Source organism: Ovis canadensis, chromosome 5 (genome assembly GCF_042477335.2).
Source record: "Ovis canadensis isolate MfBH-ARS-UI-01 breed Bighorn chromosome 5, ARS-UI_OviCan_v2, whole genome shotgun sequence".
Taxonomy (NCBI): Eukaryota; Metazoa; Chordata; class Mammalia; order Artiodactyla; family Bovidae; genus Ovis; species Ovis canadensis.
This window is the reverse complement of record NC_091249.1, coordinates 109,799,215-109,825,618: the sequence shown is the minus strand read 5'-3', so window position 1 is coordinate 109,825,618 and position 26,404 is coordinate 109,799,215.

The window sequence follows — 26,404 nt, the reverse complement described above, 5'->3', positions numbered from 1 at the left end:
AGGAGGCCAGCCTGCTAATTCATTGCATGACTAGATTCAAGCAATTGCTAGGAGATTTCATTAAGCAACTCCTAGGGTTTTATAAAGCCTGTTGATTGGAACAAAATTCAGGCTTGCCACACAAAACCTTATGAACCTGGTCATGACTGCTACAATCAACTGCACAGATTGTTGTTTCAAATAATTCTTGTTTTCCTTTAGATGTTGGTTCCATTCAGACAGCTTTTAACTGTATGATTATTATTGAACTGAGACCTTTCCCTTCTAGTAAAGAGGACCAGGCGGAATAAGAAACTGTCTCTACATCAGATTTAGTTTATCTGGCAAACCATCTCTCCTGCATGCTAGAAGAGTCACCTAAAAAGAAAGACCACAAAAATTTTTCATCTTCAACTCCAGTTAATGAATGAAGGCCCCCAAATGAAAGCAAAATCCTCCTGGTTTCTGCTATTATTGCACAGTCAGGATGTTGAAAGAGGGATTGTTATAAATTCAAATGCTTTAGGTGCCTTCAGTTTTCTAACCAGCCTTTCCAAACTCTTTCCTATTCTCAATAATAGGGTTCCAAGGGACTACAGGAAGCTACAAGGACTCTTCCCAATCTTCTCTCTTATCCAGCCCAGAAAAAATACTTCTCCAGATTGGTGATGAACCTCTTCCATCATTAATTGAGAGCAGAGCAACACGCTTAGTGCTCAATTGGACTCCTTTAAAGTAACCACTGTCCTGGAGTAGTAAATCAATTCAAACAGCAGGGACTTCAAATAGCCTCAAGTAGTTCCTATCTCTGACCCATTCTCTTTTGTTTAGTCCCTATGAGAGACTCCTTAGTTTTCCCCTTAATCCCTCATTTCCCATCCATTTATTAAACTAAGATTTTGTAGATAAGCATAACACTGGACTTTCTTTCTCTAAAAAAGGGGGGAAATAATTTTAGAATTTGACAGTAGTCATCAAAACAGCCAACCAGGCGAATTTGATGACCCTTTGGCCTCTTCTATTTATCTGCCAGTAATGGTAATAGAATCGAATCTAGAAGAACTGATCATCTGTCCCTATTGAATCAAATCAGCTACCATCCTTGTTATGAGAAAAGCCTCCAATTAATACTAGTAAAATTTACTGTGCACCATCCATTAAAATTCAAATAGACTTCTCAAAATCTTATTCCAGAATTAATCGATATCCTCTAAGTAAACAGGCCATTCAAGGTATAAAGTTTATGATAGAAGATTTCAAGACTCAAGGTCTCATTATCCTGTAAATAAGTCACCATAATACTCTTATTTTACCAATGAGAAAACCTAAGAACTGAGGGTGGAGGCTTGTTTAGGACCTCTGAGCAATGAACAACATTGTTTTTCCTTGACACCCTGTTGTTCTTAACCCTCATACATTACTAACATCCATTCCCTCTCAAAGCAAACTCTTGACTATAACTGATGTATGCAGTGCTTTCTTTAGTATACTAGTTGATGAAGCCAACCAATAGCTTTTCCCCTTTACTTGGGAAGAAGAGTAATTCACCTGGACAGTAATAACTGAGGGACTTAGTGAGAGTCTTTCTTATTTTTCCAAATCCTGAAGGCTGATCTGGATGATATAAAGTTCCCTAGAGGATCTACTCTGGTGCAATATGTGGATGATTTGCTTTTTGCTGCCTTCTAAAAGCCTCCTCACTGTAAGGCAGCATCCACTTGCTAAAGCCTTTAGCTTTAAGGAGACATAAGGTTGCCAAGGGAATTTTGCAGTTTGTCCAGGTATGATATTTATGAAATCTGATATCAGAACAAGAACTTCACTTAGATCCAGATGGACTTCACGGTGTACTAAAGCCCCCAAACCCAAAACCCCAAACTAAGCATCATTTATTGAAAGGTTTTCTTAGTCTGATGAGTTATTGTTGACATTGGATTCCAAATGTTTCTCTTATGGCCAAACATCTGTATATTTTGCTAAAGAATAACAGTAGTGACATGATTTTTTTGGAAGAATTAGATAACACAACTGTTAATGCCTTAAAGGAGAGTCTTATAAAACCACCTGCTCTGGGGAATCCCAGTGATCAGAGACCCTTTTTCCTTTTTGTATATGAAGAGAAAGGGAATGCCCTTGGCATACTCATCATAAAACACAGGCCCCATTATTAACCCACAGATTATTAATATTGTAGTCAATAATATTAATTGCAGCTACAACTGGAACCTTGTCTTAGGCCACTACTGCTACTGTCATTTTGGTTAAGACCATCAAGAAAATCCTTGTGGGATCCCCTTTAACCATTTTTGTACCTCATGCAGCAGAAGTTTTCCTGAATTCTCATCACACTAAATATTTCTCAGTCAGCCACCTCACCCCCTATGAAGTCCTTTTGCTAACTGCTCCTCACGTAGCTCTTTTATGTTGCGGTAACCTTAGCCCTGCTCTTTATCTCTGTTGCAGTTCCTCACAGCTGCTTAATGCTGACTGATCACCTTCTGACCTTTGGTGATGACTTGTAGGCTGTTCCTTTGGGTAACACCAGCTTCTCATGGCTCACTAATGATTCTTTTGTAAAAGGTAACAATGGCAAATACTGTACTGCGTATGATCATGCAACTCCTTTTGGATATCGTCTAGTTAGAATCTTCATCTGTGGCTGCTTCAGTCCAACAGGTTGAATTATACACACATACACTGGGCTTGTACCTTAATCAAAGGCAAAGTTGCTAATTGTAAAGTAAAATAAAAATAAACAAATAAATTAAAATGTGGAAAAAAAATAAAAAATAAACTGATAGTAGATATTCTTTCAGAGTATCTCATGATTTTGGAATGTTTTGGGAGCAATGTAGGGCTTCCTTATATTTACTGGAAATAAAATTTAAAACGGCATCTTTGTTCAGGAATTTCTGAATACAGTACTTTTACCTGCTGCTTTATCCATTAAGATTCTGGGGCATTTCTAAACTTGACTCTCTGAAAGCTAGGGGAAATCACCTTGATGGCATTTCTGCAAGGAATGTTTCTTTTAAAGAAACCAATAACAGCCAAACCTCTGTCATAGTCTAAAGGGATATTTCCCCAAATGACAACTCAGAAAAACTGGCTAGAGAAGCCCAACAACAGGCCTCAGAAAAAGAAAAGCAAGATTGGAGATTCAACAATTATTGGTTTGATAAAAAGAGAAAGCTCTTGTTTGGACCAAATAACATCCCAGTCCTACCAGAGACCCTACAATCCCTACTCATAATCATAGACATACATTAAGTCATTGGTCTACTGATAAAATAATAGCATTTATGAATACATATTGGTGGGAAATGTTAAAAAGGGCTGCAAAAAGTGTCTAGATCACTTGTTCCATTTGTCTAAAACACAACCTAGGAAACATGTTTGTTCAGCTTTTAGACATTCTAAACTGCTTAATGGACCATTTGAGGTCTGGCAAATTAATTTGATGCAACTTCCTCTGTCTCATGGATATAACTATGCTTTACTCATGATTTGGTGTGTCTACACTGGACTGAAGCCTTCCTTTGCAGATAGGTTACTGCTTTTTCTGCATCTAAAGTGCATTTCGGAAAAAATTATCTTTACGTGGGGAACTTCTCTCAAACTTCATAATGATTGAGGAAACCATTTTACTGATCATGTACTGATCAGGTCGATGCTGTTTGACTGTTTTTACACTCTCACTATAGGTATTATCCTTAATTCTCTAGTTTGTTCAAATGCGCAAAGAACACTATTAAAGCTCAACTGGCAAAGTTTGTAGAAGTCTTTCAAATAACTTAGACAAAATCATTACTGGTCTTTCTAAATCTTAGATCCATCCCTTTTTTAACTCTTACCCATTGAGATCGTCACAGGACACCCTCTGAATGTACTTGGCTCCTTCTGCTGTTGTCTCACAACTGATACAGGGAGAGATACTCTAATATTGTAAAAGCCTGACTGTTTCTATGAAAAATAACCATGCTCTCATAAAACAATCTTTTCACAGTGCACACCTGCTAGATGAAGATCTTATAACCTGGAGTTTTCCTCTTTTGGATAAGATACTTCCAGAAGGACCTCTCCAAACTCACTGAAGAGATTCCTATTAGGTACTATTAATCCACCCTTGTGCTGCCAAACACCAGAGAATACACTCTCGGATTCACGTGACATGTTTAAACAAAGCACCAAACCCTGACTGGACCTGAACATCATCTGCCAGCCTCAAAGGAAGGACTCCTGGAACTGAAGCAAGCAGCGTCTGAGACCACTGTCCCGAGATATCTGGATCAGGCCTGTTGGAAGTTTGTCTGCCAAAACTCTGATGGTTCTGTAAGACTTCAGTTGATCTCCAATGTCTATGATCTTGATACGGACTTGAGATAAAAAGCACGTCAGATTTCTCCCTCCGTTTCCTCCCTGTTTCTTAAATGTGACCTCATTAGGTTTCCAATCTACATTTTCCTCTGGTGTGGGACTCTACACTCAAGATAGGCCCTTCCTGATATAGATAGACAAAAAGCCTTTGAAACCAGAAAATCTGACTCTTGATCAGTGATGCTTTCAGATAAAGATCTTAATCAAAAGGGGAAAATGTTAAAAAAAAATTAATAAAGGGAACCTCAATTAAATAAAGGGAGACCAGAAAGGGAAGTTCTCACGCCCTGTGATGGTAGCAGAGACCAAAAAGAAAAAGGAAGACTTCCTCTTCTTCTGACAACAGCTTAACCAATGACTGTTACATTTAGCCAATAAAAAGTCACTATGCTTCAAACTCTTAATTTCTTTAATGGATTCTGTGTTTCCTATAGCTCTCTCAGCTTTATTTTTTCCTCTAAAATGAGTTATTTCCATTTTTGCCAGGGACTTGTGTGGGTTCACCATGGTTGAAGATCTCAAATTGAAATTCTTTGCTGATCTTGAATAAACCCACTTTTGCTCGAGAAATAACTGGCAGTCTGTTTCATGTTAATAACTTTTATAAGTAAATTATTTTCTGCCAGGATAAACAGAAGGAAAACAAAACCTATTTCTACTCTAGATATACTATGAAAATGAAAAATTTTAAACTCATTTTTTAAAGTCCTTTCACACTAAGAAATTTACCCTCAAATATTATACTGTACACAATTAATAATAAATTGGAAAATGCTTTAAAAATACCAAAATGTTATAGGCTTGTCAGCTTCTTAACTCTTATATGTGGTCCATTAGTTAGCTGTATACCACGTTAAGTAATCGTTGGTTCTAGGAATCATCTTTCACGCTCTACAGAGTCAGTAACTCCATGTTTTCTACCTGCATCCAAGAACCCTATTACTCTGCACAGTGAAGTCAGATGATGTGTATTTTCTATGTGTCTGTGATCTTGCCCCATTTTCTTCCCAATTTTTCCTTCTGATAACAAAATATGTTATGATAACAGAAACATATTCCACTTTCTTTAGATGTAGTTACCAGATGCATTCCGATTTCCTCATTCCTTCTTTCAAACACTGAGCCTTTCTTTAGTGTCTCTGGAGCCATATTCTGGCCCTTCCACTTGTAAACTAGATGATCCCGGCCAAATATATAACCTGTCTGGGCCTCACTTTCTTCTTCTATAAAATGAAAATACCAGTAATGTGTAACCGATGGAGCTATTATGAGGAGTAAATCACCCACCAGTATAAAACACATAGACTGGTGCTTGTCACTAAAAATAATATCCAATGTAATTATTACATCTCTTATGCTGTGCATGCATAAATGCCTATACATAGTTTCCCCAGTCCTGATTTATAGATTTGACATTTAACAAAATTGTTGGTAGTCCAGTGTTCTTGCCTAGAGAATCCCATGGACAGAGGAGGCTGGCAAGTTACAGTCCATGGGGTTGCAATAGTCAGACACGGCTTAGTGACTAAACCACTACCACTATAGAAAATATTATGTGAACAAATGTTTTAAATAGCATTGACATACAAACTGATTAATAACAATGAAAATGTGTTATAATTTAGCTCCAAGATTTTTATAATCTTCTAACTGTAACTTGTGAGGTCTATATCTAATGTAGCATCCATTTCAACTCTGTTGGCTCAATTCTCCTCCAGAATTTTGCCTGTCACAAGAAAGCTCTTTCCAAATAGCTTGGACTTCAAAGGAGTTTTAGCAATATTTCTTTGTAGCTAAATTTCCAAGTGGGGAGTTAGTACCTGTGAGATTAACAAATTCCTTACAATGGCACCTTACCTGTTCTTTATAGATATCAGACCCATTCTCGCCCCAAAGTCTTTGAATTTCCTCTTTCTAATGATAGAATCATTCTTTTCAGCTTGTTCTCTCACCCTCTTTCACTCATGAATGAAATGACACTTTTCAACGTGGCCTTCCTTTGTCACTGTATTTAAAATGTTAGTTTCACCTCTATACTCCCCACAGTGCTTCCCCAGTAGCTCAGCAGTAAAGAATCTGGCTGCAATGCAGGAGACCTGGGAAAGATCCCTGGGTCTGGGAGGTCACCTGGAGTAGAAAATGATAACCTGCTCCAGTATTCTTGCTTGGAAAATTCCGTGGACAGAACAGCCAGGTGGGCTTCAGTCCAAGGAGTTGAAGAGTCAGACACAGCTGCGTGTGCATGCAGGATGGATGCTCCCTATCACTCGTACCTACTGTATTGGGATTGTTAGCACTTATCACTAACCTTCCTTTTTTTCCTCTTTCCTCCCTCCCTTCTTTCCTTCCTCCCTATTATCTATTGCTATGGATTGTTTCTGTCTTCCCTCATTAGAAGGCACAGGTTTTAACCTGGTTTGTATATTATTTTACCTGTATAGCCTAAAATAATTTCTGACACAGTGGATTAAAGGCTCAGTTTCCCTTTACAATTCTGCTTCAAACCCATAGCAGAGACCTGAAATAGCTTCAGGTTCTTTGGCATATCATTTACAGGAAAATGCTAGGTTATAATGTATGAAAATTCTTCTGCAATTAGCCCATTACTAATACCAGCTAGTATTTTCAGGGCATCATTGAACTAATTGAATCCCTAAAGCCGTAGCAAAGATACATTACAATTGTTTTAGAGACTAAATAATTCCCTGAAGAAATAAAACTGGTTCATATGTTAACAGGGCATAAACAAAAATTCGTCAAGCTTGGGTGATTTGTTAATACTTTCCCAGAATTCTGTTTTACATGAAAGCATGAATCTAGTAAGTAACTCAGAGATTCTTCTCAGCAAACTGATCAGTGTAAAAACCAAAGCAATAAGAAGGCCAGATCATGACTCTGAAATATAAGTATAGTAAACACATTTTTAAGTTAAGGCACAACCCGTCCTTTCTCTGCTGTCATTAATATTAAATTAAAATTTCATATACCTGTAAATTTATTTTTAAAAAACTAATAATCAATTCAGTTTAATACAGCCTAATTTTGACAAAAGGAAGAGTAGAGAGAGAAAGTGTATGGTAGAAAAGCAGTTAAACTGACGATATCATACAGGTCAAGAGATAATTTGTTAGCTGAATATGTCTCATTTTTCAACTAGCTTTATTCATCTTGTTTACAATTAGAACTAGTGAAAGATTTTTTGTAGAAAACAGATCTCATGAAAACAAAATCTGAAAAGCCCAGGTTCTATGAGTATCCAAGTAAAGAAGATATCTTTTTTTAATATAAATTCATTTATTTTAATTGGAGGCTAATTACTTTACAATATTGTATTGGTTTTGCCATACATCAACATAAATCCACCATATCTTTACACAATTTTCTTAAAACCTCTCAACCAAGCCCCTTAAAGCAATTAGAAATGCAACTCTTAACAGTTAACTCAGTTTTAAATTTGAAATTCTTACTTTAAGTATAAATGAGCACATAGAGCTTTGGAAATTGGCCATGTAATTTTGGTATTAACACATCAGATTCTCCTTGCAAGTATTTTAAAGACATCTTCTCATACATTTGTGAAATAGAGATTTAATCTGATTACAAGAAGCCCCTCAAAATATGAGTGGAGTAGGTAAAACACTTTTTGCTGCTGTACTAAAGTAAGGCAAAACTGATATAAACCAAAATGTGTTCTGAAATATAGCTAGAGAAATTGCATCAAAAAGCATATTAAGTTCATAATTTTGGAAAAACTTACAGGACGTCTGGGAATGCAGAAGCATTCCAGTGGTTAAAGAACAATAGTCAAAAGTCTGATGGGAAATTTGTAAAGACAAACAAAAAAATGCTCTGATGTCAAATTTTGTTTTCTGGTGACTTTGAACTCGACAATGGCAAAGTCTGCTTTTATAATCTGTTTATTTTTCCAAATAACTTAAGAAAAATTATTAGTATAATTAATTAGATGAATTTTTCATGTTTATATGCAAGTTCCTCTTTAATATGTTAAGAACTGAGTAGTATTTGACTTTAGTGAATCAGAATTTAAAATATATGTTCAATAGGGATTTTAGTCAGTTCTCAAGTAGATCAGACAATGAATATTTCTCAGGCTAGTACCACAACAAAGTGGAATAACAAATCTAGGCTTCCTGTAAAAGGACTTCTGCAGACAGCAAACAACAGTTTTAGGATACATGGATGAGAGTTCAAAGCAAGCAGAGGCTGAGAACCAGATACAGAAGATAGCTGAGAAAACTGTGGTCAAAACAGAAGAAAATTAGTTCACAAGTCAGCACAGTATGTGAAACCCCAATATATGAGCAGAGGTTCCAAAATACTGAAGAAACATCAGTTACAAAAACTAGGCAAAACAATAAATTAAGAATATAGAAGAAACATGAGAAAGGAGAAATGGATTGCCTAAGGGCTAGGACATAAGATTATAGAAAATTTTTATTCATTTAGCTAATTAATGTCTTCTTTGCATGTGTATGCATGCTAAGTAGCCTCAGTCATGTCTGACTCTTTGTGACCCATGAGTCTGTGACTGTAGCCCGCCAGGTTCCTCTGTCCATGGAATTCTCCAGGCAAGAATATTGGAGTGGGTTTCCATTTCCTCCTCCAGGGGGTCTTCCTGACACAGGGATAGAGCCTGTGTCTCTTATGTCCCCTGCATTGTCAGGCAGGTTCTTTACCACTAGAGTTACCTGGGAAGTCCAGATATCTTCTTTGAGTAAATATAAACCTCATTCCACAGGTCCCAGAAATTGTTAGGTGAAGCAGTTAGGTAAATCCTTGAGAACAAGTCTCTATCATAATGTCTTTAATCCCCAGGGCATGCTTAGCATAGTGCCCACTGTATAGGTAGTACCCAATAATAGTTATTGAATAAGTGACACAAACCATGGATTTCTTGATGTCAGACTCTATTTTATATAGCAATGCATTTTCCACAGACCCAAACACTGTGCTTGTCAAAGCTCGGTGACTATTTGCTAAAAGAATGACAGCGATGATCATTCTTTCTTCAATCCTGTCTTCAAAGATTAATTTCACAAGATTTTCAAGGTGTCAATCTATCCCGAGTCTGCTCTGAACTTATTGACAAGTTTTGTAAACCCTACCCACTCTGACAAGGAGTATTCAATCCTTAGCCTCCCTCTATTAAAAACCTGGTTGTTAAAATGCATTTATTTCTCACTGGATTTTTAACACTGAGGCTCTCATGTTATTTGATAATAAGATTAAAATTTTAAGTAACTATTTTCCGGTAAATTTTATTTTCTAATCCTCCCTGTAATTGCCTTAAAATTTTTTTTCTAAAGTTAAACCAATTAAAATTATTTCTTAGATTGGAAAGTAATACAACTCAGAAAATTAAACCTAGAGGTGTATTCAAGCCTCTTAGCACTATAGCCTTTTTTTGGGACAGTGCTACAAAGCTGAGGGTATGGGTCATATGATCAGTCATTCTTTTAACCAGTTATTGGAACACTTTCACCCTTATCCCAGCAGATGTGCATTTAACAGATATGTATTCTTTGTCTCAGGTGGCTTAAGGTGTGGAGTCTGGATGTAAAGAGTAAAAACTCATTCTCACCAAAAGAAAAAAAAAAAGTAGATGTCCTATTAATGTTGGAGCAATAGTTTGAGCACCCCACATAACAATATGCTAAAAGCATATTCATTTGATTTCTACTGAATTCACCAATCTTGGAACAGAGGAGGACTCTGTTTGATTAACAAGTTCTGTTTTGTTTTCTAAATAAGCAAACAATACTGTACATGCTTGCAGTAAATTGGAAGCATACTCCCACAGTAAGAAATTGATAACGCTTGGGAAACTTATTTTTCAAAACATTGTCTCACTTATTTGCTTTATGTTCTCTACAAATAATGGACTTTGCTGGCTGCAGAATCACTAAAGCATTTTCCCCTTGAAATATTCTAATCGTCTCCTCATTACAATATTCAACACAGTGTATGATTATATCCTATCAAAAATCCCTAATCAAAGTGCTGAACACCATTCCAATTCCATTATCCTTTAATTCTCTGCATCGTTCTGATTTTTCCATGTGACAGGACCTGTGAGAAGATCTGGCAGAGAGACTAGCAGAGCAAGCTGCCACACATAAGGCAGCCTGTCTGCGGTGCTGGCATCTTTTGCCAGCCCGCACACACACGGCCTGATAAGTGTCGGACAGTCACTTGTCAGGCAAGCTTTCAGTGTGAAATGGAGCACAGCTGAGTCACTTTGTAATATGAAAACAAATGGTTCACTGGTGAATAAACAGAAAATCATATAAGCCAAATCTGTCATGTACTGTAAGTATACAGTATACCTCAGGTAGAAACGGCAGCACAACCCGTCATGCTGATTTTTATTAGCAGGTAAAGTGGAGTGAAAGGAAACAAAAGAGAGCTTCCTTTCAATCTTCATAACAAATGTGATGCTTTATAAACAAAAGATTTTGGTGGAATGACTGATAAAGATTTGCTCCAGTTTTGTGAGGCCTGTTTCTAGGGCATGTAATCTAAATTCATATTTATCCCCTCTCTCTCTCTTTCTCTCTCTTCTAATACAGCTATTTTGATGCCAAAGTACTGGACACAGAGATAGGAGACTTGGAAGAGACAGGTAATAAAGCAGATGTGGGTGTTGTGTTTCAAATTCTTTCCCCCTCAAAATTCATATGTTGAAATCCTAATCCCCAGTATCTCAGTATGTAACTGTATTTAGAGATAAAATTTTCACAGAGGTATTAAAGTTAAAATGAGGTCATTATGGTGGGTCCCCAAATCCAGTATGACTGCTAGCCTTATAAAAAGAAGACATTTGACATGGACATGACAGACAAGGAAGATGATACCATGGAACAGAAAGAAGATGATCAATATACAAGCCAGAGACGGAGGCCTGGAACAGATTCTTCCCTGGCGCCCCCAGAAAAAATCACTTCTACTGACAGCTTGATCTCAGAATTTTAGCTTCCAAAACTGAGAAAATAAATTTTTATTGAAACCACCTAATTTGTAATATGTTTTTGGGTATCCTTAGAAGATTAATACACTAGGCTTTACAAGTTTAATTATTTATCCACAAATAGTAAAGCTCTGGAGTTTTTCCAAATGAAATAATCTTGACCTGAGGGTCAAAGTACATTTCTAATGGAGAAACCACTTTATATTCTGGTGCCTATATTAAGTTGTTGAAGACAATTTTGCAGGCAAGGTGTATGGTTGGCATTCTGAATATTATTTATACCCCAATTCTGATTTTAATATTCCTTTAGATAAACCTGGAAATTTAAACTTGCCAATAACTAGAAAAAGAGTAGATATCCACATTGGTTAAAAAAAAAAAAAATCCAGGCAAATCTTCTGCCTCTAGAGGAATGAGCAGTCAGAAGTATTTACTATGGCAGATTCTGGATGATCCCTGCCATCCAGTGGTGGAGATATCATTTCTTTACCAACTGAATGTGGCTACACTAATAGAATATGATGGAAGCAACATTTAGCTGACTTTTAAACTCCAATACTCATGTTTGGGAACGCATGTAAGAATTAAAGATTTTAAAATTTAAAAAATAAAAAACTAAAAAAAAAAATAAAATTAAATTAAATTAAAAAAATAAATAAATAAATAAATAAACTTAAAAAAATAAATAAATAAACTCCAATACTTTGGCCACCTGATGTGAAGAACTGATTGGAAAAGATCCTGATGCTGGGAAAGATTGAAGGCAGGAGAAGAAGGGGACAACAGAGGATGAGATGGTTGGATGGCATTACCAACACAACAGAGATGAGTTTAAGCAAGCTCCAGGAGTTGGTGACGGACAGGGAGGCCTGGTGTGCTACAGTCCATGGGGTCGCAAAAAGTCAGACACGACTGAGCAACTGAACTGAACTGAATATTATGTTAGCTCCAGCCTAATATTTAGCAAAATGGTGGCGTCTGCTTCCTCCTCTTGGAAGGCAGTCAACATGAAAGAATCTAACAACCCTGAGACTGCCAAGTTGTAAGAAGCCCACTCCACCTATCTACAGAGAGAGAATGGACATATGGAGAAGCACTGAGTCACCAGACATGCGAGAAAAGCCCTCTCACCTTTCCAGCCAGCACAGCTATTAACTAAGGCCAAGGGAGTGGCAGGCCTCAGCCAACTGCAAGAACTAAGATTCTATAAACACGGTCCCAAGTAAGGAAGCCCAGCCAGTGTGCTCAGGTGTGTGAGCTATCCCAAGTAAGACCCTTAAGGTCGTGAGGCAGAAGTGAGCAACTCTCATATTTATGATCCTCAGACTTGTAAGAAAAATGAAATGATTGTTGTTTAAGATGCTAAATTTGGGGTAGTCGTCTTTGTGCAGAAATAAGTAACTGAAGCAGTCTTAAATAAGCTATTGAGACTTTATGGAAATGTATTTAGGGACAAGGATGTTATGCTGTATTGCCGGGAGCCAGCATGGGGAAGCCCACCCATGGCAAAGGTCATGAGGAAGGGGGCCTGACAAAATGCAAAGGCGGGATCAGGCCTCAGGGGTCCCCCTGGATTTTCTCGAGCATCTACCCCCAGAACCAAAATCTGTCTGCTTTACTATATTATGCCTTTCACCACCTCCTCTGACATTAACAGGGGGCTGTCCCCCCACCACCTTTTTCTGGAAAAAGTTAATTTAGAGGTTTTAGATAATAAGTCTCCTGGGCATAATAAGAGTGTTTCCATCCCAAAACCCCTCTGATGGCTTTCTAGCCTGCCTGACAGGCTTGTCTGGACCCTTACAGCTTCCTATGTGATTGTTTGCAGCCTCATGACCGCGAGAGGCACAGGAAGCTTAAAACATCCTAGGAATGTAGGGGCTTCCAAGGAGTCAAAATCATTAGAATAGGACTGATTAAGGGTTTCATTGTTGAGCCAATACTTGCTGCCAAGTTTTCATATCTTTTATTTGTTGATATAGTTGGAATGTAGAAAAAACAGGTAGTAGCCCTGGTATTAGCAACATTAGGTCTTTGAGTTAAGTACCTTCTTTGTTATAACCCACTGCACCTTTGTTCTACAGGGATGTAACTTTATTTAGTGCTTTGAGGGTGATGCAGATTAAAGAAAAACACTTCAGAGAAAATGAGATTAACATTCATTAAGGAAGAGAGCCATAAAGTCATAAAGTGTTAACAGGCCTCTTGGCCAGAAGATAATGTAAATCACCTGAGACCTTTTGTATACAAATAGATATGCAGAAAGAAAGCCTGGTATCGATAAGGGTCAGGACTGCTGCCCCTGCATGACTCTGTATCTTCCATTATGTAAAACTTAGAGTATATAAGCACCTTTTGAAAATAATGTTATTGGGTTTTTGCACAAGCTTGGCCTCCCCCGTGTCAACTCTCTCTTTCTCCCTCTCCCTCCCTCTCTTTTTCAGGCTGATCCCTTGGAACACAGAGGCTCGCTGTGTCTACTTATTTGCCTGGGCTTCTAAGACCCACGTGAGAGGGAGCCCAAGGTGTGGCACCCTCCGCTATTCAAGCAGGCCCCTGTGGCCTAACATAGATGGTGCAAGTTTCTTGTCTTGAGACTTTATTAGCTTTCCATGTAAACCAAGGAATATCAGTCTCTTCTCTCCTCTATTTTCCCACTGCATTATTCTTCTCTAATCACTCTTTAAATCTTTAATTAATCTCTCTTTAATCGCCGACTCCGTCCCCACTTCAAATTACCCTGGATCCACTGGGGCTGGACCCCGGCACTATATATCCAAAAGAATATAAAATTTTGGATCAGAGAGAAAGAAAGCCTTTGCTAAATTCAAAATGCTGACCAATTATGAACTCTAAATAATCATGAATTTTTATTGTACCCAGTTTTGCTCTTTAGTTCTGCAGTATTAAACATTACTTACAGTAGTATAATGTTCCTCTAGAAGCATTACAGTTCTTCCATCAACTTGGGGACTTCCATAGGAGAAGCTCATTAGTGGAGCCCTTTGGTTATGACCACTGCCCCTTGGCCATAGAGGAAAGCTTGGAGATTTGTTAGTTCAACTCTCTTATTCTACACAGTGGAAACAAGGCTCAGAGATCTTAAGTAACCTCTTCTATATCACAGGACCAATATTGGATTAGGGCATGATGTCAGGTTTTCTGACATGCAGCACAGTGAACGCACTCTGCGATATCACTTTCAATGGAATTTATAAATTATTAATGATTTTAGTAATGTTGTAATTTCCGTATTTTAGTTATTTCTGTATTTTACAAAGTCCCACAAATCCAACATTAGTATCTACCTACTTTACTTTTGTACCACAGTACCTTTTCTATAGGTGGTGCTAGTGATGAAGAACCTGCCTGCCAATGCAGGAGATGTAAGAGATGTGAGTTAGATCCCTGGGTTGGGAAGGTCCTCTGAAGGAGGGCAGGGCAATCAAGTATTCTTGCCTGGAGAATCCCACAGACAGAGGAGGCTGGTGGGCTACAGTCCATCGCATTGCAAAGAGTCAGACACGACTGAAGCGACAACATTCAGTCTCCTTTTCTATATGCATATCTTTTTTTTTTTGCTTGTTAGTTTATTTTATTTTAACATAACTATCATTTCTCCACATCTTGATATTCACATATTGATTTTTCTTTTTTTTTGGTTCCAATATTATATTATATTTATAAATAAAAATATTTGGAAAAGGCCTTACAGCAGAAAAATTAAGTATTTATGATATTTTTTGACACAGCTTGATATTGTATATATCTTATATAGTGGCACATATATGCATATATTATATGCAGAGTACATCATGAGTAACGCTGGGCTGAAGAAGCAGAAACTGGAATCAAGATTGCTGGGGAAAATATCAATAACCTCAGATATGCATGACACCATCCTTATGGCAGAAAGTGAGGAGGAACTAAAAAGCTTCTTGATGAAAGTGAAAGAGGAGGGTGAAAAAGTTGGCTTAAAGCTCAACATTCAGAAAACTAAGATCATGGGATCTGGTCCCATCACTTCATGGGAAATAGATGGGAAAACAGTGGAAATAGTGGCTGATTTTATTTTGAGGGGCTCAAAAATTACTGCAGATGGTGACTGCAGCCATGAAATTAAAAGACACTTACTCCTTGGAAGGAAAGTTATGGCCAACCTAGATAGCCTATTCAAAAGCAGAGATATTACTTTGCCAACAAAGGTCCATCTAGTCAAGGCTATGGTTTTTCCAGTGGTCATGTATGGAGGTGAGAGTTGGACTGTGAAAAAAGCTGAGCACCAAAGAATAGATGCTTTTGATCTGTGGTTTTGGAGAAGATTCTTGAGAGTCCCTTGGACTGCAAGGAGATCCAACCAGTCAATCGTAAAGAAGATCAGCCCTGGGTGTTCATTAGAAGGACTGATGCTAAAGCTGAAGCTCCAATACTTTAGCCACCTCATGCGAAGAGTTGACTCATTGGTAAATACTCTGATGCTGGAGGGATTGGGGGCAGGAGGAGAAGGGGACAACAGAGGATGAGATAGCTGGATGGCATCACTGACTCAATGGACATGAGTCTGAGTGAACTCCAGGAGTTGGTGATGGGCAGGGAGGCCTAGCATGCTGCGATTCATGGGGTTGCAAAGAGTCGGACACGACTGAGCAACTGAACTGAACTGATGTATGAATATGTTTTTATGTGTGTGTATATATATATGTATTCCAAAGGCAAGCATACTAATTTAATTCCATACTATTAATATGGAAATTAGTCTGTGTATACTATATAAGCATTATGAAGTAGGATACAAAGCAAAAGTTGCTCTGCTAAGTCGCTTCAGTCTTATCTGACTCTGTGAGACCCCAGAGACAGCAGCCCACCAGGCTCCCCCATCCCTGGGATTCTCCTGGCAAGAACACTGGAGTGGGTTGCCATTGCCTTCTCCAATGCATGAAAGTGAATAGTGAAACTGAAGTCGCTCAGTCGTGTCCGACTTCTAGCGACCCCATGGACTCCAGCCCACCAGGCTCTGTCCGTGGGATTTGCTAGGCAAGAGTACTGGAGTGGGTTGCCATTGCCTCAGTTGTTTCCAACTCTTTGAGATTCCGTGGACTAAACAGTCCATAGAATTCTCCAGGTCAGAATACTATCGTGGGTAGCTGTTCCCTTCTCCAGGGGATCTTTCCAACCCAGGGATGGAATCTGAGTCTCCCACATGTCAGGCGGATTCTTTACCAGCTGAGCCACCAAAGAAGGAAAGTAGGATACAAATCACAGTGTTTCAAAAAGTTGGATTCCGTGGAGACTAGTAGACTATTAATATAATGAAACCCAGTTGTATCAGGCATTATCCGATGGGGAAGAAATGCTCTGTCAGTTTTAACCCAGTCTGCAAAGGCAGTCAGCCACTTGCAACCACCAATGATGTGCTCCACTGTGTGATGCCAGATGGAGCTCTGGCAATACGTCCCTTACTGTGATGTGAGCCAGTGGGGACCTCTGTGTAGGCAGACTGCAATTACTTCCACATTACAGTGAACACAGAAGAACAGAAACCTTATTAAACACAGATTAAGTTCATTATTGTATAAATTCCTCCTTGGAAATTGAGCCTAATCCTCTCCCAAAATATTAAACATGGCACTGATATTACATTAAAGATAGAAATAATACCCTCCTCCTTATCTTGGCTCACCTCTGTCATATTAATGAGGAAAACTTGTAATAGCTGTAGCTGCTGCTTGTGTAAAAGAGCAGCTGCCAACTAGATCCAGAGTCAGATTCCTCTATCTGGTTCGCTACATGATATTTCCCACAAAATCTTTTCAGACTGATCTTCACTCGAAAGGCCTTCAGCACAAGCTAATCTGGAGTTTCATGTTGCAAAGGTCTTGGATGGCAAACATTATGTTTGCATTCTCCAGTAATTGTATTTGACCGAAAACACATTTGTAACTGGCTCTGCACTCAGAGTAGGAACTCCCCAGGGCCAGCGTCAACGCCTCAGTAAGGCTGTTCAATTGGAACAGGATTGGAGAGCAGCTTGGCTCTATTCACACCTGCCTTTTTCCAATTAAATACATGTTTTTCATGGATGCAATGAAATCTTTTTTATTTTTAGTTATGTTTTAGGGTTTTCATTCAATGCTATGTTTTCCTGTTAGAGAATTTTATGTGCATGTTTTGTGTAAGGAAATGTACAGTAAAACCAACTCAAACCTGGGTCAATTCTCAGAGAAAGCTTAAAATGCAAAAGCATAATTTCAATAACTATTATCAACTGCCTCCATACCTTAGGGGGAAAAAAATCATTTTGACTGATATTTTATATAATTGGAAGAGAAAAGGGGATTGAAGAGTAATCAGAAAACAGAGAAAGAGGAAAAAAGCAAAGAAAACAAGACAGAGAATTTATGAATAAAGGCCAGAGAACCAAGATGCTCTCAGAATTGAATTATGCTTATTTTCCCTGTCAGATGCTTCATTACTGCCAAACCTTTTCTCAACCCGATTTTTCCATAAATTATTAGGTTGGTGCAAAACTAATTGTGTTTTGTACACTGTTGAAATTTGCTGTTTGATATTGGAGTATATTCTTAATAAATGTAGTTATGTAATACTTTATTTTAATCCACATTCTTGCTTTATTTGTTTGCTAATGACATTACTTGCTGTATACTTTATATTTATTTTAGACTCTAGAAATGATGTTAGACAAAAAGTAAATTCGAGTGATTTTCTCATTCGAATTCAAAACGCGCTGTAAAACAGTGGAGACAACTCACAAAACCAACAACACATTTGGCCGAGGAACTGCTAATGAACCTACAGCGCAGTGGTGGTTCAAAAAGTTTTGCGAAGGAGACAAGAGCCTTGAAAATGAGAAGTGCAGTGACTGGTCATGAGAAGTGCAGTGACTGGCCATCAGAAGTTGACAATAAATAACTGACAACAACCAACAAAAATAATTTGCTTTTTGTCTAACATCATTTCTAGAGTCTAAAATAAATATAAAGAACACAGCAAGTAATAAGTTATTAGCAAAGAAAATCACTGAGCTGATACTCTTTCAACTACAGAAGTTGCCAAAGTACCAAACATTGGCCATTCTATGGTCGCTTGGCATCTGGAGTAATTGGAAAAATGAAAATCCTCGGTTAAGCAGATGCCTCATGAGCTGACAGGGAAAAAAGAGAAAAAGTATTTTTTAAAGTGTTGTCTTCTCTTATTCTATGCAACAATGAACTGTTTCTTGATTGGACAACGAACCATTTCTTGATCAGACGTGTGATCATGATGTGATCGCACAGCTGTGACATGCAACAAAGGTGGGTTTTATATGACAACCAGTGATGACTAGCTCAGTGATTGGACTGGGAAGAAGCTCCAAAGCAATTCCCAAAGCCAAACTTGCACCAAAAAAAGGTTCTGGTCGTTGCTGGGTGGTCTGCTGCCAGTCTGCTTTCTGAATTCCAGTGATACCATTACATCTGAGAAGTATGTTCAGCAAATCAATGAGACACACCAAAAAACTACAATGCCTAAAGCCAGCATTGGTCAATAGAAAGGGCTCAATTCTCCACCACAATGTCCGACCATACATGGCACAACCAATGCTTCAAAAGTTGAATAAATTAGGCTACAAAGTTTTCCTTCATCTGCCATATTCACCTGACCTCTTGCCAGCTGACTACCACATCTTCAAGTATCTTGACGATTTTTTGCAGGGAAAATGCTTCTACAACAGCAGAATGCAGAGAATGCTTTCCAAGAGTTCGTTGAATCCCAAAGGATGGATTTTAATGCCACAGCAATAAACTTATTTCATGTTGGCAAAAAAAAAAAAAGTGTTTATTGTAACAGTTCCTATTGTGATTAATAAAGATGTGTTTGAGCCTAGTTTTAATGATTTACAATCCATGATCCAAAACTGCAATTACTTTTGTACCAACCTAATATAATTGGTAAAACAACACAGTAGGAGGGCCCAGACAGAGAGGCCAATTTTTCCCCCTTATAATTAATGATCAAAGTTCTAACAGCTGGGCTCATACAAATTGATCAAACAAGTAATAGTCTCCTAATCTTTTATTTATTTTATTCAGATAGAGGGTAAAGGGCAGTTTGCTTGAAAGCTGTCATGGATATTAAAATCAACAAATGTCAGAGTGATAAAAAAATCAAATGATATCTTCATCTATAAACCAATACAGACACTCTATGAAAGTTACTTTATCAGGCTATTGCCATTTGTACAAGAAAATCGTAAGTTTATGTAGAATGATGTCTTCTATTATTGGTTCTTGTTTAGGGGGACGTTGGTTTAGGAAAAAAAAAATATTGCAGATATTTCATGCACAGACCTAAGTGTCTTCCAGGTCACAGGCAAAGACTGTAAGGCTTTTCTTAGTCTCTATGGACTAATTCCTACATGTTATTACTGTACATTTTCTAGTCTCCTGGCTTCGAGGTTTATAGACAAATGAGATCAATAAAAGTGGGCAATAGCAGGACCTCAGATAGGTAAGTCCAGTGACTGCACACAAAGACATTATCTGTAATCATTCAATCAGGGAACAGTTTCTTCCTATTTACCCAGGCAGTTAGTACCTGCCTTCTTCTTCTTAGCTATTTTCAGGCTATAAAATTCCTATCAGCCTTTCAGTTGAAAAGATTTAAGTTGTATTTAAATATAACCTTTCTTTCTAATTATCAAAGCCAGAAATAATTTCTCCTTCCTCTGAACTCTTGTAGTTCTTAAAATAGAAATAACTGAATCAACTAAAATTTTCAAGGAGAAATTGAACTTAGAAACCAAAAATTAATAAATTCGAATGTATAAAGACATACAACTTTTCTCTGAAAAATGTATGCAACACACAACAAAGTGGTACTGCTGTTTTCTTTATTGTTTGTTTTAATTAAGAGTTTGTAAAAACTACTAAGAAACTTGAGTAACTCCATGCAAAACCACACAAATACTGATATATGACAAAGTAGTTTACAGGAAAACGAATAGATATGGTAAACAAAACAAAAACATATACTTAATTTCACTTATGAAAAAACAAACAAAAAACCTCCAAATGACTCATTGTTTTTGCTAGTCATATTAGCCAAAATTTAAAAGTTGGTAATACCTACTCTTTCCTGCACTATTAAGCAATATGATAGGGTGATTAAGTACCCAGAGCCTGGAGCTGCATTGCCTGAGTTCACACCCTAGCTCCGTTATTTATTAGCCAAACTATCTTGGCTAAGTGACTTAGCCAGTCTTTTGTGTCTCAGTTCAAAAGCTATAGAATGTGGCTAAGGATAGAGTAGCTAGCTATGTGAAGAATAAACGAATTAATAAATATGCAATACTATATGTGATAATGACAGAGTTAATTCTTAAGTAGGCTGATAAGAGGAGAAGGCAATGGCAACCCTCTCCAGTACTCTTGCCTGAAAACTCCCATGGACAGAGGAGCCTGATGGGCTGCAATCCATGGGGTCGCTGGGAGTCGAACATGACTGAGCGACTTCAGTTTCACTTTTCACTTTCCTGCATTGGAGAAGGAAATGGCAACCCACGCCACTATTCTTGCCTGAAGAGGAGGAGGAGGAAGAGGGAGGAGGAGGAGACAAGAGGAGGGGGATGGAGGAGGGTGAGGAGCAGGGAACAGAGAAGAATACACAGAATACACAGAGGGGGAATACACAGAAGAACTGTACAAAAATGATCTTCATGACCCAGATAATCACGATGGTGTGATCATTCACCTGGGCCCAGACATCCTGGAATGTGATTTCAAGTGAGCCTTTGGAAACAGCACTAGGAACAAAGCTAGTGGAGGTGATGGAATTCCAACTGAGCTATTTCAAATCCTGAAAGATGATGCTGTGAAAGTGCTGCCCTCAACCTGTCAGCAAATTGGGAAAACTCAGCAGTGGCCACAGGACTGGAAAAGGTCAGTTTTCATTCCAATCCCAAAGAAAGGCAATGCCAAAGAATGCTCAAACTAGCACACAATTGCACTCATCTCATGTTCTAATAAAGTAATGCTCAAAATTCTCCAAGCCAGGCTTCAGCAATGCATAAACCATGAACTTCCAAATGTTCAAGCTGGTTTTCGAAAAGGCAGAGGAACCAGAGATCAAATTGCCAATATCTGCTGGATCATTGAAAAAACAAGAGACTTCTAGAAAAACATCTATTTCTGCTTTATTGACTATACCAAAGCCTTTGACTGTGTGGATCACAATAAACTGTGGAAAATTCTGAAAGTGACAGAAAAACCAGACCATATGCCTCTTGAGAAATCAGTATGTAGGTCAGGAAGCAACAGTTAGAACTGGACATGAAACAACTGACTGGTTCCAAATAGGAAAAGGAGTACTTCAAGGCTGTATATTGTCACCCTGCTTATTTAATTTATATGTAGAGGGCATCATGAGAAACACTGAGCTGGAAGAAGCACAAGCTGGAATGAAGATTGCCGGGAGAAATATCAATCACCTCAGATATGCAGATGACACCACCCTTATGGCAGAAAGTGAAGAGGAACTAAAAAGCCTCTTGATGAAAGTGAAAGAGGAGAATGAAAATGTTGCCTTAAAACTCAACATTCAGAAAGCTAAGATCATGGCATTTGGTCCCATCACTTTGTGGCAAATAGATGGGGAAACAGTAGCTGACTTTATTTTGGGGGGCTCTACAATCACTGCAGATGTTGACTGCATCCATGAAATTAAAAGATGCTTACTCCTTGGAAGGAAAGTTATGACCAACCTAGACAGCATATTAAAAAGCAGAGACATTACTTTGCCAACAAAGGTCCATTTAGTCAAGGCTGTGGTTTTCCCAGTAGTCATGTATGCATGTGAGTCCATATATGGATGGACTATAAAGAAAGATGAGCACTGAAAAATTGATGCTTTTGAACTGCGGTGTTGGAGAAGACTCTTGAGAGACCCTTGGACTGCAAGGAGATCCAATCAGTGCATCCTAAAGGAAATCAGTGAGTGTTCGTTCGAAGGACTGTTGCTGAAGCTGAAACTCCAATACTCTGGCCACCTGATGCAAAGAGCTGACTCATTTGAAAAGTCCCTGATGCTGGGAAAGATTGAGGACAGGAGGAGAAGGAGACAACAGAGGATGAGATGGTTGGATGGCATCACCGACTCAATGGACATGAGTTTGGGTAAATCTGGGAGTTGGTGATGGATAGGGAGGCTTGGCGAGCTGCGGTCCATGGGGTCGCAAAGAATCAAACACGACTGAACAACTGAGCTGAACTGAAGTGATATTCAATCAAGGCTAAAATAATTAGAACATTTCAGAGCCAGACAGACAAATGGTAAAACCCAAATGGTTATAAATACTCAGAATGATTTGTCAGCATGAGGCGGATAAAATATACCCCAACAAATGCACATGCTGTCATTCCTTAAACGTTCACTTGTACCTGAGCAGGAAGCAAAGAAACCCTTGTCATCATCAGGTGTAGTTGCTCTTTCACTATCCAGCAGCCAAGGGAAATCACCCAGCTACCAAAGGTATCAACAGCATTTAACATCTGGCTATCTGAAAGTGTGAGTGAAAACCTCAGGCCTAAATTGATTCAGTTCAGTTCAGTCGCTCAGTCGTGTCCGACTCTTTGCATCCCCATGAATCGCAGCACGCCAGGCCTCCCTGTCCATCACCAACTCCCGGAGTTCACTCAGACTCACGTCCATTGAGTCCGTGATGCCGTGATGCCATCCAGCCATCTCATCCTCGGTTGTCCCCTTCTCCTCCTGCCCCCAATCCCTCCCAGCATCAGAGTCTTTTCCAATGAGTCAACTCTTTGCGTGAGATGGCCAAAGTACTGGAGTTTCAGCCTTAACATCATTCCTTCCAAAGAAATCCCAGGGCTGATCTCCTTCAGAATGGACTGGTTGTATCTCCTTGCAGTCCAAGGGACTCTCAAGAGTCTTCTCCAACACCACAGTTCAAAAGCATCAATTCTTGGGGGCTCAGCCTTCTTCACAGTCCAACTCTCACATCCATACATGACCACAGGAAAAACCATAGCCTTGATTAGACGGACCTTAGTCGGCAAAGTAACGTCTCTGCTTTTGAATATGCTATCTAGGTTAGTCATAACTTTTCTTCCAAGGAGTAAGCGTCTTTTAATTTCATGGCTGCAGTCACCATCTGCAGTGATTTTGGAGCCCCCCCAAAATAAATTCTGACACTGTTTCCACTTGTACCTGCTTGGTATCTATTGCAACTGCGCCGTCCTTTCAGTTTCTTGAGTTGAAATAGCTACTTTTAATCTCTTACCTGGACACTGGATAAATGAAAATTGAAGGATACTCCAATATGTGTAAAATAAGTTATCCTTGTTCATTCAAGGCAAGGTTGAAGTATTAAAAAAAAAAAGTTCAATAGGAAGCACAAAGAAACCAAATCTCACAAACATAAACATGACAATATAATAATCCAGTGACAGTACACTAGGTCCTGACCTTAATTTTTCATTTAAATTTTTTCTAGAAAGAATACTGAGAATGAGTGCTACTGTCTCATATTCAACTCTGTGGATATCCAAGAGTGTGATCCTAAAAACACATTTCACACAATTTAAAACATGCTGCAATCCCTGTTGTTTATCCCTGCCTCCAATTTTATATTCTAGTCCTTCTCATTCTCTAGATTTGAAGATCAGCTTACTGCTACGCAGAGTACCAGGAATTACTTGTCCTCAATTTGATGTCGCCTGTCGCAGACCTTGAGCACTCTCACTTTATCTTTCTCAGTGATATTTTAGGGCATTAGTTCTCAGGCAGTCCTCACCTAGCTCCACTTCAGTCTGTCTTCTGCTTGCTAAGGAACCTTCATGAAGCAGTTCTACTTTTGAAATATTGTTTTAGGGTAGTGTATTTATTCCTTAAGGCTCCCGTAACAAAATACAATGACTTTAAATAAGACTGTATGACAAAACAAGAGAAATTTATTTTCTCACAGCTCTGGAGGCTACAAGTCTGAAGTCAAAACGTCAGGAGTGTCGCTTTCTCTCTAAAAGATCAAGGAATATTTTCCTGCCTGTTTCCTAGCTCCTGCCCTTTAATCTTGGTGTTCTTCGGCTTACAGTTGTATCACCCCAACTCCACCTCTGTCTTCACATATCCTTCTTCCCTGCCCCTCTGTTCATCTCTGTGCTCATATTTCTCTCTTCTTATAAAGACATCAGTCATTGGATTAGGGCTTTCCCCCATTCATTATGACCTCATTTACTTGGTTACATGCCCAAAAACCTTATTCCAAATAAGGTCAGCTTCTGAAGTTTCAGGTGGACAGGAATTTATTCAACTTAGTGCAGATAGTATTTGGAAATGGCACCATTAGCTTGTGATCTTAATTGAAGATGCTTTTTTTTTTTTTCTCTACAGACCACCTGCATGGAATCAGCCCTCCAAACTAGCAGCAGGATGTTTCCTTTGATATATTTCTCTAAAGGATAATCTCTATATTGCATGACTTCAGACTTATGCCATCTCAGATACCTGAAACATTTAAAAGTAATAGCATAAATAAATTACACTTATATAGATATAAAATCATGCATTTATATTATTTTATATTTTAATGGTATAAGAACATAAATAACTACAGCTCAGTTTTCAATTATTCCATAAATTTGATGATTTGTGAGTGTGACATGTGATATAATTTTTTTTTCCTCAAAGAGACTAACTTTCAAAGACTGAGGTCAACAAAACATGCTTTTGTTTTGGATGGTTAGACAATGAAGCAATTTTAACATCTGGGGCTATAAACGTAAGTGGAAACTTCTTTAAACTAGGGTGATGAGCCTAATGCTGCATGGAAGACAATATATATTTATATATATATATATATATATATATATATATATATATATATATATATATATATATATCTTTTTTTGGTAGCTGAGACAGTTACTCATTTCCCCAAAGAAAAAAATATAGTACTTTCATAAACAAGGGAAAGATCTACAACTCAAAGTGACTTTCTGTAATAAAAGTTATGGTTTAGGGTGCAAATAAATTAATATCTGGGAATTGCTGCCAAGAAATAGATAGAAACAGAATATAATGTTACTCTAGAGACATATAGAATGAAAGAAATTTTCAATAATCTCGTCAATTTCTACAGTGTTCACAAGGAATTTTAATCATTTTGGCTTCATTCTTTTTCACCCATTAAACTGCTTTTTTTCTCTTATTTATTGTCATTCATTTACTTTTCAATTAATTACTGCTGAATCAGAAAAAGCCTACTTGCCAGCTCTGAGTATACAGTGGAAGATGTGGTCCGTACAATCAAAGAGAAAGGGCTATTGTGAAAGGCAAAGGAATGGACAGTATGGTAGGTACTATGGTAAGGGTAGGTATGAGGAGCATAACATGGGCACTTATTAAAAATCAGGATATCAGGGCAGGGTTCTCAAGTAAAGTGATCACAACTCTTGGACAGAAGATGAGTAGGAGTTAGCCCTGAAACAACAGCTGCAAAGACTCCAAAATAGGGGAACATGGCACTTACAACAGGGTTGGTATGGAGATGAGGAATACAGACAAAAGATATGGCTGGAAAAGAAATAATGGCCATAGCTGACAAGGTTACAAAACACTTTAAGTTTTTAGCTTATCCTCAGGGCAAATTTCAGACAGTTTGGAAGAACTATTTAGGAGGAAAAAGGGATGTTGACTTGCTCAGGCAATTTAATAACATAGATTTATTCAGAAAAAATAAGGTAGTAGCTTTTCTGTATATCATTTATTCCCATATATATAATATATAGAAGCTTTCTCATATATATTATACATCCCTGAATACATTTATTGTACATATCTATATATATCATACAATACACACATACACATATAAATGTGTATCCCTAAATGAAATAGCCCCTGTAAGAGTCTTAAAGAAATAAACTAGAACATCTTCACCAACACACCAAAGCCATAAATCATCAATATTATATTAATATAATCAACTTTGATTATTTTATCACCTAAAAAGCAGGTCCCTATTTCATTTACATTTGTTATATGTAC